We start from the raw sequence: 9,784 nt of genomic DNA, 5'->3' as shown, positions 1-9,784 counted from the left end.
ACTGCACATATAATAAATGAAATCAGAGTATTATACAACAGCTGGAAGACAGTCTAAGAAATAACTTCTTGAATGCCATGTTAAGGAACATGCTGACTAACACATTCATTTAATTCAAGAATCTCTACACAAATATTGTTCTTGTCTACTGTCTTTCTTGTAGCTTGGAAAATGCAAATGAACCGATTTCCATGCTCATTCTGCCCAAATGTAGTGATTCATATTTAAATACATCATTTGTACTCTGATTAGAAGTTGGCTTAAACAGCAACAAAGGCTGACATAGGCAGAGTCTGAAGAGCTCAGGGTAGTCACACCTATTGTCACCATGAGCATACAAGTAGAGAAAGGCTGGGAAGGAACCTCAGCAGCAGCTCCAGGATTTTGAAAAACAGGTGAAGTCCAACGTCCTCCTACTTGTTGTGCTCAAGAGCTCCTTTTAATATTTGGGGTAAAAAAAAGAGCACCTTGACTTTTGATCTTTGGCTGCATCTATCCCACTCCTTTCTGGGTGCAATTGATATTCTTTTTTTGCAACACTCCATGAAGCAGGCCCAGCTGTGTGCTAGGGGAGTTCCTGCAGATGGGAATGGCAGGCTCGGAAGCAACCTGTGGGAAGACCATGGAGAAAGCAGTGGACTCATTTCTAGGCTAAGGAATTACTTTAAGGGGACAAGACTGAAACAACATTTCTCCATTCATACATCTAACCTTATAATCTCATAATTCACAAACTTGCAGTGTTTGTTGCAGGCTCCAGTTCTAGTACACAAATTAATTTGCTCAGACATTGGCAGCAGACCTCCCCAAAGCCCCAGTCTATAAGCTAAAACAGAGATCACCAATAACGTCTGTTCAAAGCATAGACAGTAACTATCTAGAAATATAACTAGTCTTCTTTACTGTAAAGTCTTTATAGTCATTAGCACACTGACATTCATGATTCTGTGGAGTAATATGTTGGTAAGAGAGTGGCCGAAACCAAGTGAATGTCATCTGAGAATCAGCTCCTGTTGGACTCACTCAAGAAAATGGAGCATAAATTGTCCATTAATCAAAAGCCATTTGCCATTTGCACAAATCTTTGGTTTGATTGACAAGATTATATTTGAAGCTTATTTTAGCAGGTACCTATTAGTATTCATTATATTTAAAGTAACATCAGGGACCTTTGTTTTCCCAGGCTTTTTAGGGAAAGGTTTTCATTTTTTTGCTGCTGCTGCCCATTCTTCATTTATACCTGAAGAGGATTTACTTTGGTAGACTTTGAAGTTGTTTATGAATTTGATACAACAATCCACTCTGGAAAGAAATTGATAATTTACTCCAAAATGACTTGAGTTTTACATTCCGTATATGTTTTTGCTTTTATTAAACTACACTGTTACTCCACAAAACTGTTAAATATTGGATACCAGAAATCACCGGTGTATCAAAACAAATGAAACATAAGTATGCTTAAGTTGATCTCCCTTTTTTTTTCATCTTGGTAGCCTTGATGAAGCCATCTTGAGCCCCAAAGTTTTAAAATTTTTCCAGGTATATTATATAACTTGAACAAACAAAAGTTTATAGTATTTCCTAATTCCATGCTTTCTGCACACTGGTACAGATCCAGCTGGAGCAGTTTGCAGCACTCCTTTTCTGAGCAGCTTGTAGCTTTATGGTGAGGGCATGTTCCTAAAAGATCGGTGCAGAGCTGTAAGCTGAAGACATACTTGAATGTCTTTCTCTTACTTAGGGTTGTATGCTCTGTAGTGCAAAGGTGTAAAAGTAGGGAAAGTACCTACATTTTGAGAAAAAAAAGTTTTACTCAGGGAAAAAAAAAAAAGGAAGAGAGAACTATATGTAGCTCCCCAAGGAATGGTTACAGACTATAGAATTTAAGTATATAGCAGTGCCTCTGTACAGCCCTGCAAAAAGTACTGCAATGCAGGCTGTGTTTTACATGTAACCTCAGAGCTTACTCTTGGTTTGCTCGGGGGGTCTGTGTGGTGAGTGTGACCAGCTGGTGTTCATCCTCAGGTGCAGTATGAGGGTGAGTGCGGTGGACTCCGTTCAGGGACGAGGCTTTAGGTGTTCAACATTAAAGCATCTAACTACTAAGTTTCTAAATCTTTAGATGTATCCCTAAAGCTTCAGTTTCTGAATATTTGCTTACCCCAGAAGGTGTGAAGAAATAAGGCTAACCAACAGGCTAGCTGAAGGGAAAGGGGGCATTTGGGACTGAAGTAAAACTTAAATTGCCTTTTAAGGTTGTAATAATTTGCTGTGTGGTAGAAAAACTTTATTACAAAGCAGTCAGGAATGCCTAGGGTATAATGGACTTTAGTTTTTGTTCACTACTGAAATCTACCCAGTGTGTTAAGCATATCATTTTAATTCAGTTTCTACTATATTTGATTCTTAAATGTTGTCCTCTACTATGTTTCCTATGTGAATAGCAACTTACAAGTTTTTTGTCGAAAGATTACTGCCCTGCTAGCACTGGCAGTCAGTCTCTATTTATCCTTCCAGCAACATACAATCTTTAAAAATTCCCATAGCTACCTGATATTTATAGGCACATTTATTATCCAAAGCATAATTTTACTTGTGGGAAGGCACAAAAATGCCCTGCATTGCAGAATGTCTGGTTTGGGCTTTTTTCCCCTCCAACATTTCTCTGTATTTCTTAATCTTAGATGGGATTCATTCACCTAAGAAAGTATTTGAATGAAATTAGTGGTCACCTTTTACCAGCAATTTAAAGAAACAAGCACTTGGGAAGAAGCGATTCATCTGAACAGTCTGGAAGGTCTAATTCTCTTCAGGGGGTGCCTTTGTCCCGTTGCTGAGTTGGAGGGTGCTTAGATGTCATGCCTACCTTTTAAATGGTGATTATTAAATGAAATGAATTCTAGACCATTAATTTACAAAAAAACTTTACATGTTCTAGGTAGTACTCTGACTGATATCAAAATCACATTTAGCTTCTGATTACAAAGATTTAACTCACTGTTTTTAACAGAAAATTTTGCACGTGAGAACTTATTTTTAACAAAAATATTTTAATATAAGGAAAAAAAACCATTCACTTCCAGAGCTAATGAAAATAATGGGTCCATGCAGTGACTTTTATTTGCACCAACATATAATAGGAATACCAACATCTATGCAGTCATTTCTAGGTTTGGGTTCTGGCATTAATTGTGTTCAATTCCCATTCACAGTGCTCTATTCCTCTATTTTTAAATGTGAAAATGCATATGCAGAAATCTAGGTATTTTGGATAACAATAGAATTTTTGTCTACATTAGGAGTATTAACTGAATTGTGGGACATAGCAAGGAGCAGACATGCAAGTGAATGAAGCAAAATTCCATTCCAAACAATGGAAAATGATAAAAAATGTTCCTGTGTTAAGTATGCCTGTCCCTCTACTGGACCAAAACTGGTTAAAAAGAAAAGTAAGAGATGCCTACTGCAGTGACAATGCTAAAGTAAATTTTAGTGGTTCTGCAATGGCAAGAGATCAACACACAGACCTCAGCATGGACATTCTGCGACCTCACTCTGTACTGCAGGAGGGAGAATGTTTTCATTGTCTCATTCTGTTGCATTTAGGGGAGCAAACTTCCTATACACAAAATACAACACAGCAAATGAATTCCAGTCACTGTCTACAACAATGGCATTAATACAAATCACTCTGTTGCCCGTGCACCAAACCACATCTATACTGTTACTTATGCCCTGTGGTAAGAAAGGAAGAAGCAGCCTAAACACTCCAGGGAAGAGTTTCTGGACATTCTGATTATATGGGAAATTCAGTGACTGAAGCAAAACCCTGAATACTTTTTTTTTTAAATTTAATTTTTTTCCTCTGTTGTGAGCAAAAAAGTTGTAGACATTTTGTGCTGCTGAATTCCTCTTGAGCTACATTTTGCAATATATGGGGCTGTGTGCCCTGGGACTCACAAAATCTCTGACCAGGCAAGCAGTGATATAACTCAGATCTTTGCTGGTAGGGGAGGACCACTACAGTGGGTTTTCATCACTTTTCAAGTGATTGTTAAAACTCTCAGCAATCATTACTCGAGAAGCAGGGTACCCAGTTCTCATTTTGCTGTTTTACAAATCCATTAATGTTTCATACTAAATCCAGCAATATTCAAATCCCTGACCACCACCAATCTTCAACAGCAAATGGATGAAGCAAGATTTGCTGTTACCAAGACTGCATTAACTAAACAGACTGATGTACCTTGCCAAAACCCAGGAAAAATAAACGAAGTAAGCATCCAAAAAACCTGGCTGAATTTTGCTCTGAATTACCCTAATGTAAACCAAAGAGAACATGTACAAAGTTTTCTTGCACGTACAGTAGGTAAATATTTGGGTGGTATGTTTTGAGGTGCATAACCAAAATTTTGTTTTAAGTTTATAAAAAAGTCACAGATTTTGCCATACAGATGTAAATGCAGACAGTCAGTGTTCTGGGACACACAGCAGACAGAAAAACTCCTAAAACTCTTGATTTCTGTCAGCTGTCCAGACTGTCAACAGAATTACGGACATTATAAGTTGTATGAATATGTTTCTTTCTCTTAACAATCTTCATACCCCTCTTTGAGGGAAGCACAAACACACGGAACGTGAATAAAATTTCTACTATCTTTCCTCCTTCCAGTCTTCAGAAACTGGGCAAGCTTTCAGCCTGCAGCTGCCTATTAATAACTTTAGCTTGTTTAGTTGCTTTTTCATGCCCATTTAACAAATGCTTCACGCTGGCCTCAGAGTTGGCACATCTGAAAATATTTACCTCACCATTTCTTTTGTTATTGTTTAATCTCATCTAATATTTTCAAAATCTTATTCCACAGGAGATGGGCTAGTTGCCCCACCAAAATATATGATTGATATGAGAATATGCTTGAAGCATACCTAGTCAGCAATTTAGGAAGCAGATTCTTGTTACGCTGATTTTTTTTGTCCCAAAAGTTTGTTACTTACCTGGATGTGAGAACTACCATGAACTTCATCATACACTTATTAAGGCTGAGTTCCTTCTGAGACCTGCACAAGGAGATGCTATATCAGCTCATGAGATGGCACCAGCATGGTTCACTTGTTGACTGGGACCTCACTGGACTTCTAAGATAAGCGACTCAGAATGTCTTCAGGATTCCTTTGTCCTATGCACTAAAGCCTATACATAAAAATATTCTGCAAATAATCTATTACATACACATACTTTCTTTTGTTTAGATTTTATTTAGATAATTTTTTTTTAAGGAAAAAAGTTTTTGCTTTCAGAAAGCCTAGGATTTACTTTTTAGACAAAATCTGTTTGCAGATTTTTTGCTAAAAAAAGGAAGCTCCGTATGATGTACATTAGAAATGGCCCAAAGCTACATGACTTGATATTGCAAACCAATATGAACTTAAATTCATTTCTGCTTGTCTGTGAACCTTCAGTTTTGGAGCATGTAGCAAAGTTTTGGATGACATATTTTAGTATTGATAAGTCTTATTAAAAAAATAAGAAATATAAGACCTTATTCTTATTTTAATTCCCTCATACTGAACTATAATACCTACACTAACATTAAAAAAAAGTTGGTTTATCTTAGAATTGTAAATTAGATCTGCCCTTAGAAGTTATTTATCTGAAGCAAGCTATCTCCTTTCTCCTTTTTCTAATCTAGAATATCTAAATACGTGAACAAACAGAATGAACAGGTTGCAGTTGAAGGAAAAAGATTGACTTGCTTATCTCTCAGATCCATACCTGACCCAGGCCATACCCATTAAGGCGACAATCTTCATAGAACCACAGAGGGTGAACAGGAAATTACGAACAGATGACTATAGAAATGTAGTAAATACAGTCGTGGTAGCTAAATGATGCTTCTGATATATTTTTTTTTTTGGCTGGCTGAAGTCCCATTTCTTCCTTCCAATTCCGTCTCCCTCCCTCCCTTCACTTTAAAAAAGCTTAACGGAAAAGACAATAGAAGTAACAGAATTCACTTAAGCAATAAGTAATATTTTCACAGGGGAAAAAAAAATCAAAAAAGCTACCAGGAAGAAAGAAAAACATTTCAAAGATGCACTTTATGATAACCTCAATCATAAAAGAAACAATAATAGCAGGACTGGGAAAATGAATTTTCACTCAAATAAATAAATAAATAAATAAATAAATAAATGAATGAATAAATAAATAAATAAATAAATAAATAAATAAATAAATAAATATCATGTCTTTCCAGATTGGAAAAAGGCAGAATAGATAAATAATCCTTTCATATTCAAGCCATATAGCACAAAGTGAGAAAAAGGATGCATCCTGACAGATTTATGGTCTAAAAGCACTGGGAATTTCCACATTTTTAATGACATACTGAAGTAACTTAACCCTGGAGCAGGGTATATGTATTTTATAGATATTCCAGAGACTCTTCCAGTACTAAGTGAAACAGTAGACTACTTTTTTTTATTAGCAAAGCAAGAACTGATGCACTTAGGGCTGGCAGCAGTAATATGGAGACACAAAGCCCCAAAGAAAGTGGAAACAACACCTCTAGCTTTCTAGTCAGCAGCCTCAAGTGATTCAGTGTGCGCTCTAGGCACAGGGCTTATACAGGCATCACACTTGGGTGGCTTCAGAAGAGGCTGTGGTACCACCTTGGACCTACTCCCACGTCATTAAAAATAGGCTTGAGCTCATCTGCTTTGCTCTGTGAAAAATCTGATACACATTTCATCGTATAGCAGCGTGTTGGTATCGGTGGATGAGGCTTTCTGAAGCTCCTCTATTGCTGCTCTGACCTAGCTGGACATAAGCTTCTTCCAGGCTGGAAGTCCTTTCAAGGAGGGCATGCTCCAGCAGATCTTTAATGTGGCTGGACCATACTTACCGAAGCCAGGCCTAGGCTCATCTGCATTGACATGGACAGACATACCTTTGGTCCACCTGCCAGCTCGGGGCCTCTCAGCAGTGTGGGCACTATTTTATTTTCATTTTCCTGCTCCAGGACTGAGGAACCAGGACTCAGACCTGACCATTCCTGCTGAGAAAAGAGGGAGGGAAGCATGATAAAATGTAAGCCAGAGATCAGGGGCAAGCTAAAGAAGTGCCACAAAGAGCTGCCTGACAGCAGGAGAAGGTGGGAGCATTGGCTCTGCTCCTGGTGGAAGGAGAAGGGGTTACCAGCACCCGCTCCTCCTGACGGGTGCCCAGCGGTCTCCTGCCAAGGCAGCAATGACTGTAGGTTTTCAGGTCTCAGAGGCAAAAGAAATAAGCTGTGGTTCCACAGTGGCTTTAGAAACTGCGTGCTTTACCTGTGCCTAGAAATTACCCTGCCCACCAGGTCACCTGCCAGGGCAGCTCTGTAACGAGCTGCTCTGCGGTGCCTGGCTGGCCCTGTCCACCAGCTGAGTGTCGCTGCGGAGCTTGGGCAGCCACGTGCAACATCTATCGCTGTACCAGCACAAACAGCACTTCTGGGCTGCACGTGGGCAGAGGGGAGGGAGGATGAGTTCTTCGCTTCCAAAAATAGTTCTTCAGAAGGATAAGCTAACCCTAATGACTTTCAAAAATCAGTACTGCATATGGCAAATAGAGAAAGCTAAGGACTTTCAATAGGCATTCCAAAGTGCCACTTAGCACTATAATTCAACTAGCAATTCAATTTTCCAAGGTCTAAATTCAGGATATGATTTGCAAAAAAGACCTAATTCAAAAGACATATGAATGAAATGGAAATGCAAGCGTGTGTGATTCATTCCTTCAGCATCATCATCTTTATAAATGCAGGTTCAAAATACCCAAGGTCAATATTTCTCAGCTATAAATCATGAAAATCAGCAGTAGCTTTGGAATTGTAACAGAGGATCTTGCTGCTTCTTTCAAAAATGAGTTTTCCCCAAGGCATGAAAGGTAACAACAACTGCAGAGATCTGAGTGTCAAAATAGTCAATGGTTTGGTTTTTGTCTGAATCTGGGCTCTCCCATAGAGTCAAACAAGAGCAAAAAGAAAGGAAAAAAAAATAATGCTTTGGTATTCCCATTTCATCATCCCATTTACATTCTCGAAGTTTGCCCAAACCTTACTGCACTGCAAGTTACCTTCATTGGTCCTTTTCCATGTTTTCCTGTCTGGCAGTGAGACACCCTGAGGCTTCATTCTTATCACATACTGGAATTATTGAATTTTAGGATAAATCTATGGACTTATAAATTAATTTCTGCTGAATATTCACTATTTTCTCAGTGCGCTTGCTTTTAAAATTACTGCAACATCCAGATGTAAATTGGAAATTATATTCAAGACAAAGATTAGTTTGGTCTTGAGTTTCAAAATTTGCAGTGGCCAAATTTCATTTTAGTGAATGATGCAGCTGACTTCCCAATTCATAATAGAGTTTCCATCCAATTATTTCTTGGATCTACATGAAAGCAATACTCATTGCTACATATTGTTTTTATGACTGCTTGTTAACCCATCTCTTTTTTATAGTGTTCTGATTTGCTTGCCTGTTAGGTGATTGTCTTGTATAAGAGCTGTATCATTAGCAAAACCCAAGTAATGTTCTGCTCCTGGATCACTTTTTTCTCACTTTACCTGTACAACTCCATCTTAAAAACTTATAAATTCAGTGCTAAACACCATGTTGAGAATGTCTCCGACATCAGCGCTGATGTTGCCTTGTCATTGCTTGTGTCTACTTCATCTGTGCAAGCTATATGCTGATATAAAACCATCATATTGTATTTACTTTCTTTTTGCTTATATAGCCTTCCAAGAAGGAGACTACCAAATACTCCCTTAAAATCTGTAGTGCATATTTTAAGTATTCGTTGTTTGAGGCATCTTTGGTATAGTCTTCTATGGCTAAACTTGTGGTTGAAAACTGGTTAAGATCTACGCTGTTCTTGCTAAGCTTTGTCTTTATTCCCTTTAAAATGCCTCATAGAAGCATTAAAATGCTTCATAAAAAGCATAGTTGGCCTGTTAATTCCGTTGTTGAACTTTTCTCAGGTTGAGCTTCATAATTTGTTTAGCCCCAATTACTTAAGAACATTATAGATTAAGGTAGTAGGCCTTGTGATTTACTACCATCTTTTTCAACATTTGTATCGATTTCCTTACTGTTCATGTAAACCCTCCTGGATTTTTCTGTACTGCTTTTCTTGATGTGATTTTTATTTATTTTGCTTCACATGGAAGAGTTGTGGGCTTGTTGGAGTTTTCGAAAATGTTTTTTTGAAAAAGTTTATTTTGGCTGATTTCCTTTTGTTGATCGAGCTCTGTATTTTCTCATTTACCCATGCTGAAGGACTGCTGCTCTGAAAACTGGATTTTTTCCAGAATTTATGATACTGTGAAACAGAAAGGGACTCAACATGTTAGCATTGATGTCTTCTGATGAGTCAAGCCTTGCTCCATGTGAAATCTTTACTTCAGTTTGAAAATGCTGCAGTAAATAGCACTACTCTTAGTCCATTGTGGTCAACTTTCTCTTTTAGTTTTCAGAGGTTTGTTTTCTTATGTTTCATCTGCTTTCTTATCTCATATAGTTTGTTATCTTTGGTACTGAGGATTATGATCATGGCATATCCAGATATTCATCTAAGTTTTTTTCCAATACATATATGGTACCTGATAGCTTGGTTGGGAGAATTCCAAAGTACTTCATGGATTTCTTCATGAGGAAATATAATTCACGAGCTCCCGTGCCAGAAACAATTCAAACATCTATGCATCATTCTAGTCTGGAAACTCATGCTATATTT

This window comes from Falco biarmicus, chromosome 4, assembly GCF_023638135.1.
Source record: "Falco biarmicus isolate bFalBia1 chromosome 4, bFalBia1.pri, whole genome shotgun sequence".
Lineage (NCBI taxonomy): Eukaryota > Metazoa > Chordata > Aves > Falconiformes > Falconidae > Falco > Falco biarmicus.
Note: the sequence above shows the minus strand (reverse complement) of the source record.